Source organism: Macrobrachium nipponense, chromosome 28 (genome assembly GCF_015104395.2).
Source record: "Macrobrachium nipponense isolate FS-2020 chromosome 28, ASM1510439v2, whole genome shotgun sequence".
Classification (NCBI taxonomy): Eukaryota; Metazoa; Arthropoda; class Malacostraca; order Decapoda; family Palaemonidae; genus Macrobrachium; species Macrobrachium nipponense.
In genome coordinates this window covers 74,834,163-74,843,142 of record NC_087217.1, presented here as the reverse complement: position 1 = coordinate 74,843,142, position 8,980 = coordinate 74,834,163, and the positions used below count along the sequence as shown (strand labels likewise).

The 8,980-nt window shown below is 26.3% G+C and overlaps 1 pseudogene; it reads right to left on the bottom strand.

The window, feature by feature from the left end:
* Nucleotides 1-528: 528 nt before the first annotated feature.
* Nucleotides 529-1,954, bottom strand: LOC135201367 (protein gustavus-like; annotated as a pseudogene).
* Nucleotides 1,955-8,980: the final 7,026 nt, after the last annotated feature.

Below are 8,980 nucleotides of genomic sequence, written 5' to 3'. Positions count from 1 at the left end.
AAAAAATATAATTTTGGGCAAGTTTTTCGTTTATTAGTTTCTTAAATGAATCAATATTATTTAATAATAATAATTTATCTTCTGGATAATTCATATAAAAATAGGGATAAAATCCATGAATATGACAACATACCGAATTACCCGAGACATCTACACCAAACATTCGAATAATTGGTAAACGATGACTATTATTAAACCCCAATGCTTGAGGTGAACTCCCTGTATAATCATCCAAATCTATATTAAAAAATAGAAATGATTTATTCATTATTGTTGGGGGCAATTCTTTATTGCCATTATTATTATGATTACTTATGTACTGATAATTTTCGCTTCATTATTATTATATTGAATGAATTATAACAAAATGATTGCTTTTATTATATACTCAATTTTATTTTTTTTTATATAAGAAAAAGTCAAATTTCACTCAGCGCTATTAATTACGAGGAATATAGTTACAAAATCTAAATATTATTAAATTTATTTTTTGTGCATATAAGTAAGAAAATATTTACAATATATAGGCCATGAGTTCAATTCTCATGCCTTCCAGTGGGGTGTGAAAGTTGTGTATTTCTGGTGACAAAAGGTTCACCCATGACGTAGTTCGGATGTCACGTTGGTGCTACGAGAGCTGGCCTCCCCGTGGTACAGCAGGTACTGAGTAACAGACTGAGGTAAATTTAGCTCCATAAACGAGTCAACCTTTGTTTACCAACAGCGTGTCGTATTATCCAGCGACATGAATCCATCAAAGGTAGCGGTGCCGCTATGGATAAAGAAAAATAAAAAATTGAGTTCATAAATATTCTGATGCATCAAGGAAAGGCCTTATCTTGGAAATTTAATTTTTTTTCTTTTATGATTCTCACAACATTAAGCACAATTCATTCTGGAAAAAGTAAAAAATACTGCAATACTTACGATCTAGTCCACCTATGTATCTGATAGAAATTTCACAGTTGCCCCATACAGCTGAAACTATAGGAAAAAGCTTCTTGCCTTTCAGGTTACGAAATGCTACTCCCAAATACTGACCCTCTACAACAAATGCCAACGTTCCTTCGTCCATATCTAAGACAACTGAAAATAAGATATAGGATGTCATTTTAAGTTGGGTAATAACAAAGTGGAGAAAAAGGTTCAAATATTCTTATAATAAGGCAAAGTGTTTTGCAATCACAATAAGGATAATAATAACCATCTACTTACCATAAAATTTATCTGGGACAACGAAGGTCTCATTGTTGTTTAATAATGAAGGATAAGTAATGTCCGGGTTGCCTTGCCTGGCATTGTGATACAACTTATTACGGCCTAGGTCCCAGCCCCATGACTGGTCATTACTGCCTACCAAACCCTGGAAGGGAACAATAAGGATTAACTCACTATTGCACACTTTCTTTAAATGTGTTGTGCATACTGGAGGAGGGAAAACTTTGTTCAAATAACTAGGTGTGTGGACATGTACATAACACTTAACTGGTATCCCTGAGAATGTAAAGGTGCTTCATTAGTGGCAACCCCTACAATAGCGTGTGTACCCCGTGTACCCCTTCCGAGTAGACCAGTGTATTTCCATAAAATGTTAGACCTTTTGTATAACTAACTTTTCCTCTTATACCATCTGTACTCTGGGCAACAGGTTGTCGATGGAACGTCATTTTGTCATCCTGTAATAATACAACAATAAGAATGATATAAAGTAACACTAAAAAATTTTAGTTAAATCATAAAATATTACAGTTTAAACTGAAATGAAACAGTCAAATCTTAACTTCGTGAAATAGCTGCCTACATATACTACAGTAAATGACAGAAATACAATTTCCGCACCTTGACAAAAATATTGAGCGATCTGTCTTCTGCATTCCATGCGTGCTTGAGTGAAGCCTCTCGTGGGATGGGCGGCATCTTGAGGAGGAAGTCTAACCGTTTGGGGCAGGTATAATCCGAGGACATTATTTATATTATAAATAAATAAATAAATCAAATATAAAAACATACACATACAAAATACTACTAAGATATAATTTTAAAAAATATAAAAAATTGAGTGAAGTGTTTTTCGTTTATTCGTTTCTTAAACGAACAGTGCAAAATGCTAATTCAACTACATAAATTCCTCGATATTTATAGCACAATTGATAAAAGATTTTACTTTGGAACGTAAAATCCCTTCACTGCAAAAAAGTTCGTTGTCTTGCTTGTATGATCACGAACAATAACTACTGAATAACCACCGGTTCCATGTAACGTATAAAACACCATACAACAAACATACAACATGGAATTAATTAATTAGTAAATAAATATACATAATAAATATATATATAATATATATATATATATATATATATATATATATATATATATATATATATATATATATATATATATATATATATATATATATATATATATATATAATATATATCATCCCCCATGATAATATATATCATAATAAATGGGTTTCATTGAGAAAAATATATTTATATTTAACTATGAAACCTTTAATTTATCTTTATTTTAATTATCCTTCTGTAATTTTTATCATGTTTTATCTTCTATTTTTACTTAATTTAATATTTATATATATAACAATGATAATATATATATTGCTATTTATTTGTTATTATTATTATTCAACTAGATGTATATATAATATAATAATATAATAATAAAAAACAAAAACAATTATTTTACAAAAAAATTCATTTCATTTTTATCCTAAATAAAATAAACTTATAAATGTAATAAAAACGTCAATTTCAATAAAATTAAGAATTGTTCAGTATGTTTCTTTTATATCCAATTTTTTTAGTGGGATATATAGTTATTACAAAAAAGAATTATTAGATTTAAAATTATAGGTAAAATAAAAAGCTGATATTCGACTTAATAATTTTTTTATTTAATTCAAATAGTAATGATATGAAATAGTACAAAAAAATTTGGTATATTCCAAGTATGTTGTAAATATTTAATTAATTTTATATTATATCTAATATTTTCTTTTGAAAGAAGTATATACAATAAATCAGTGAAAAAATCCTGGTATTGAATAATTCTTAATTTTATTAAATTCATGTTTTTATCACATTTATTATTTTTTTATAATATTAATATAATATATATATATATATATAAATAATACATATTTTAATTAGTTTATAATTATTTTTTCATTAAATTATTTTATATAGGTATAATTATTTTATATATAAAAATAATAATATATATTATTTATCTTTATATATATTATTTATTATTATTATATTTAATATTAGATTAATTAATTAATAATATGTATTTTTATATATATTATATTAATATTATTTATAAGCAAATAATAAATTATGAAAACGTTAATTTAATAAAATTAAGAATTATTCAGAAATTTCATTCATCCGATTTTTTTTTTTGTTTTTTTTTTTTTTTTGGCGAAAAAACATAAACTCCATTAAAACCACTATTTTTTTTTTACCCAAAGTTGGGATTTTTTTCTCTGGCATTGTTAATTTTTGTTTTTTTAGGGTAAAAAATTTATTTTATAACTTGGATCTATTTTTCGATACAAAATGCATTTTAACTATTAAGTCGATATTACTTTTGCTACAACACGCATAGTTTTTGTTATTATTTCATTTTTTTTTTAATAATATAACTTTTAATTATTCTTCTATATATTATTATTATTATATATAAATTAAATAACTTTTTTTTTTTTTACATATAAATAAATAAATAAATATAAGAAAATATAATAATACCCATTTTTACATTATATACAATTTACAGTCTTGTATAATAAACGATAAACTGTAAAAGTAATATTTTCTTTGAAAGATAATAAATTTAACCATTTCATAATATTAATATTACTGTTATTAATGCATATCTTTATACATTTCTTGGAATATTGATTAAAAATTAAAAATTATATATAAAAGGCTCGCATTAAAAGACTGCCTTATTGTTCTAACTGGACTAGTTAGTGGTGGCGAATACGCCCTCATATCTACATTGTATCACAGTGAACCAAGCGCCCCCCCCCCCCCCCCCCCCAAAAATTTTTGAAGATATATTGGTAGATTATATAGTGTCGGGAATGGTGATAATTTTGAAAAAAAAATCAATTCTAACCGTTGTTTTCGTAAAAGGATTTTTGGTAGATTATATAGTGTCGGGAATGGTGATAATTTTGAAAAAAAATCAATTCTAACCGTTGTTTTCGTAAAAGGATTTTACCATCAAGTTTCCCCGGTTCAGAACCAAAAAATATAAAAAAGAAGATATATAAGACATATACTATTACTCAATAATGACTGTCACTACTAACAACTTAATTTTGAAAATATTTGAAAATTTAGATAACCACGAAAATGCTATATTGGGTAAAGAATGTTTTATTTAATAATATTTAAATTATTGATGGTTAGCGGTCAGAGGATAAAAACTTTGGAAGAAATAAATCAACAAGAAAAGACAAGAAAATGCGGATCATCAACGAAGTGAACAATACGTTTACCATCATCGTTTGGAAACAAAAACATTGTCGTGTATTTTCCCTCAAATTGTCGCAGACGACATTGATATTAATTTTGTTGATAAAATCAAAAATATAATGCATGCAAACAATGTAACAACGTTTAAAATAGTAATTAATAATGAAGAAAATATTGAAGATGAAACAAAAATTATACAATTGATGCTACTCATTTATTAATGAAACATAGATATTCTAAAACTATAATGAATGGAAAATGGAAATATCCAGTTGTACTGGAAAATACTAGAGATTTAAATTTTTCCATTTCACCCAATGAAGAAATAAAAGTGCCAATGATGAAAAGGACTTATACTACTATAAAAACGTCATTGTCAATGAATTTTGGCGATTTGACATGTAACGTTTATCGTTTTCCATATACGACCAATGGCGTCGTTATGTTGACCATTTTACCGAGTGAAATATCTACAGCTAAGGAATTAACCAATCATATTATCCCCAATATGGGTAATGTTATAAAAATGATAAATGAATCAGGAGTAGACATCCGTTACGATAATATTTATATGCCCAAATTTAAATTTGAACGTTCTTACAAATTAAACGGCGCGTTAAATAAAATACCCGAATTAAGTTTATTCATAAAAGATGGAGCGAATTACCACAAAATGTTTAAAAAGGATTCTATTTGCGGCCAAAGCATGCGGTTTATTTATTTTGAATCGAAGGTGGAGATTGAAAATGACGAAACTGGAACGAAAGTTAAGGCTGTGGGGTTATGTTGTATGACGGATTCGTGTTGCGTTCAGGTTCAGAATAACATTTATTTAGATAGACCCTTTGTATATTGTATATGCGATGAAATAAATAATAGAATGTTTATATTTGGCACAATTACAAAACCTGAATATGAATGAAAATATTTTTGGATAAAATCAAATTCTTTGGCAATACATTTTCCTAATATTGAGTTAATATTGTTTTAGTTAAAGGCTTTTGTGTACTTAATGTCAAAGAAGCATCATTTGACTTCCATGGTTGTATATGAATTTTTATTGCGAATATTATATTCAAAATCAATATAACAATGTTTATCTTTGAATGAACAATTAATTTTATAGTGAGTTTTTAAAATTAATTTTGCTAATTTCGATACGCATGTAATACTCTTTTTGAAAAATGTATATAAAAAAATGTAAAGATTTGAATCATCACAATAAAAGAATTTTGATAATTCTGCTATAGTATTGCCGTCTCGAAAAATATGTTGTTTAATTAACTTTCCTATAGTTTGTCTATGAAGATGGTGATTTGAATTTGCCGTCACCTTTCTTTGAATCGAAAATTTACGACGTTGACGTTGACAACGATGTCTCTTAAACAAAGGAATGATATCTTCAGCAAAAAGGTTAATAATGTCGTATATACCTTCAATTGAATTATTAGTAGATGATAACTAATATTGCTAGGGTATGATTAATTACATTTGTATCTAAGTTTTTATTCCCATGCCTTTAGTTATATTTCCTAATATATTTTTCATTTTCTGATACATAACTGTTCAATAGCATCAATACCGATATATTTTGCCATAGATCTTTGTCTTTTTTTTTTAATTAAAGGAAAGATTAATAAAATAATATAAGTGTGGTATATATATATTATTATATATATAAATATAAAATATAATATATATATTATATGTATTTATTAATTTAATTAATTAATTCCATGTTTGTATGTTACCTGCCATTATATAAATGCGGGTGATTTTCTTATAGGGTGCCTTACTGTTCTAACCGGGCCAGTCAGCGGTGGTGTCTCACATCTTTCACCTTCATTGTATTGTGAAATCTACAACAGACGACTCTAAATCATCATGTTGATACTAAAATAGTGAAGGAAATTTGGAAAGATTGCAAATTGCACAAGAATTAGGGAAAATTGACATATGTGCAGGAATCATGTGACAAGTGCAAAAGCGAACGAGGCGAAGAATACAATGAATTGTGCCAAAGGCTAGATGAACTCGACAACGATGATACTTCGAAACAATAGAGGGTCTCGAATTTCGTTATAAAATTCGTGTATGAACGAAAAAATATGTGATTACTTGAAAGCGGATGATTCACGTACTGAGGGGATGCTCGAAGGTTTAATGAAGAATATAATGAAGCTGTTAAGAGGGTAAAGGAGTTATTTAATGAGTTTTAAACAAAGACAATGGAACAAATTAACATTAGTCAGTTCCGGAATGGGATAGGATATGTGTTTCTTGGTATTGATGGTAATGAAGACCTTGTTGAAGCATTTGAAAAAATAAGTGTACATATACCTGAAAGGGCGCGTGAAAAATTCGAGGAAATTAGAAAAAAAATATATGATCTTTATGAAGAATACGATGACGACTGTTATCAATTTGTTATGAAGGAGACAGCGCAGTAAATAAAAAACTAGCAGTAATCTGCGTTTTCTTTTCCTATTATTAATATTAAGGATATATTTTTTTTATATATTATTAGTTTTAAAACCTAATTCTTTACCTTTCAAATAATAATAATGGAATAAGTATTCTTATCCGCCGAAAACCATACCAATTTTAAGTTAAAAGGATAACGCATTTAGCTTAAAATTAACATTATTAAGTTAAACGCTCAAGATTTTACGTTTAAACTAAATCGTCTTTTATTTTAGTCGCCCGTTAGACCTAAAACATCATTTTCCTTATTAGTTACAACATATATATATATATATATATATATATATATATATATATATATATATATATATATATATATATATATATATATATTATATAATATATATATATGTGTGTGTGTGTGTGTGTGTGTGTGTATGTGTATATATATATATATATATATATATATATATATATATATATATATATATATATATATTATATATATATATATGATATATATATATAATATATATTTATATTATATATATATATATATATATCTATATATATATATATATATATCTATATATATATATATATATATATATATAGTATATATATATATATATTATTATTATATATATATATATATAATATATATATATATATTATATATATATATATATATATATATATATATAAGCTACTCCACGATATCACTGACATGTAGTTCCACGTACTGAACATGCAATTTGTATGTTTTCAATCACGTTGCTTTCATAGTTCCGAACAAGAATCGAGAGGCTGATCATTCAGGTTGAATGTCTGGAGCCGGTTGAGTATTCATTCTACAGAGGATGACTCCAGCATCACGCTACCTCATAGAAGCGCTGAATCTCGATTACCGGATGCGAAAAGAATCTCTCTCCTAGCATAACACTAAAGATGCTGAATCGCCTTCTTGATTACAACGCTCATATTTCAATACATGTCTCCCAACGTATAATAATAATTCATATCGTAATCTATATCTCTCTCTCTCGCTCCTCTTCCCTCCTATCTATAAGAATATACTATATAAGTATCCCTATCTTATATTATATAATATAATTATAATATTATATATATTAATATATAATATAATATATAAGTAATATATATATATATATAAGTACTATAGTTATACATACTATAGAATAAAATATAATATATCTATATAATATTTATATTATACATGGATCATAATGGTATATATGTCTTTTATATAATATTAGTATATAAAGATGAGAGTATTATAGATATATTTATATATATATATATATATAGATATTATATAATATACTTATTATTAGTATACTATATTTATATAGTACATGAATCATCATACTATATTATTATGATAAGCTATCATATCAATATATAACATATAGGTAAATTATAGAGTACTATTATAATACAATATTGTCATATATATTAATATATATATACCTGATATATTAGAATATTAATATAATATGTAATATACGTAATAATATTATAGAATAAAGGATGGCTGAATCCTCAGACTTAATTATAAGATTCAATAGATCGCGAGATCCTACTTCATTTTCCCCGATAATTAGTTCCTTATTGGGTACCTTTTACTTTATCCTGATTATGTCATGAGTGCTTTCACTGCGTTAATAATCTAAGGATCTATGCCCATGATCTCACTCATCGACGCTCTTTTATCAATTTATCCATTAAGCTATATTCCCCTTCCTATCTTGCTATTAATTAGAAACTTCACAAAGAAAGAGAGAGAGAGAGAAGAGAGAGAGAGAGAGAGAGAGAGATCATCGTCGAAGGAAAGAAAGATTATCTATTTTCACAAAGCTGTAACGAAAATAATTTATTTTTTAACTTCAACTGTAATTTCCTATTAAAGAGAGGAAAGAGTTTTATTGTTATCACACAAGACTAAAGAATCGGTTTTCATTTTGGTTCTGTTACTCCTCCACTTTGTCTGGTAATATATAGTGACGAACTGTTTCCTCTACAAT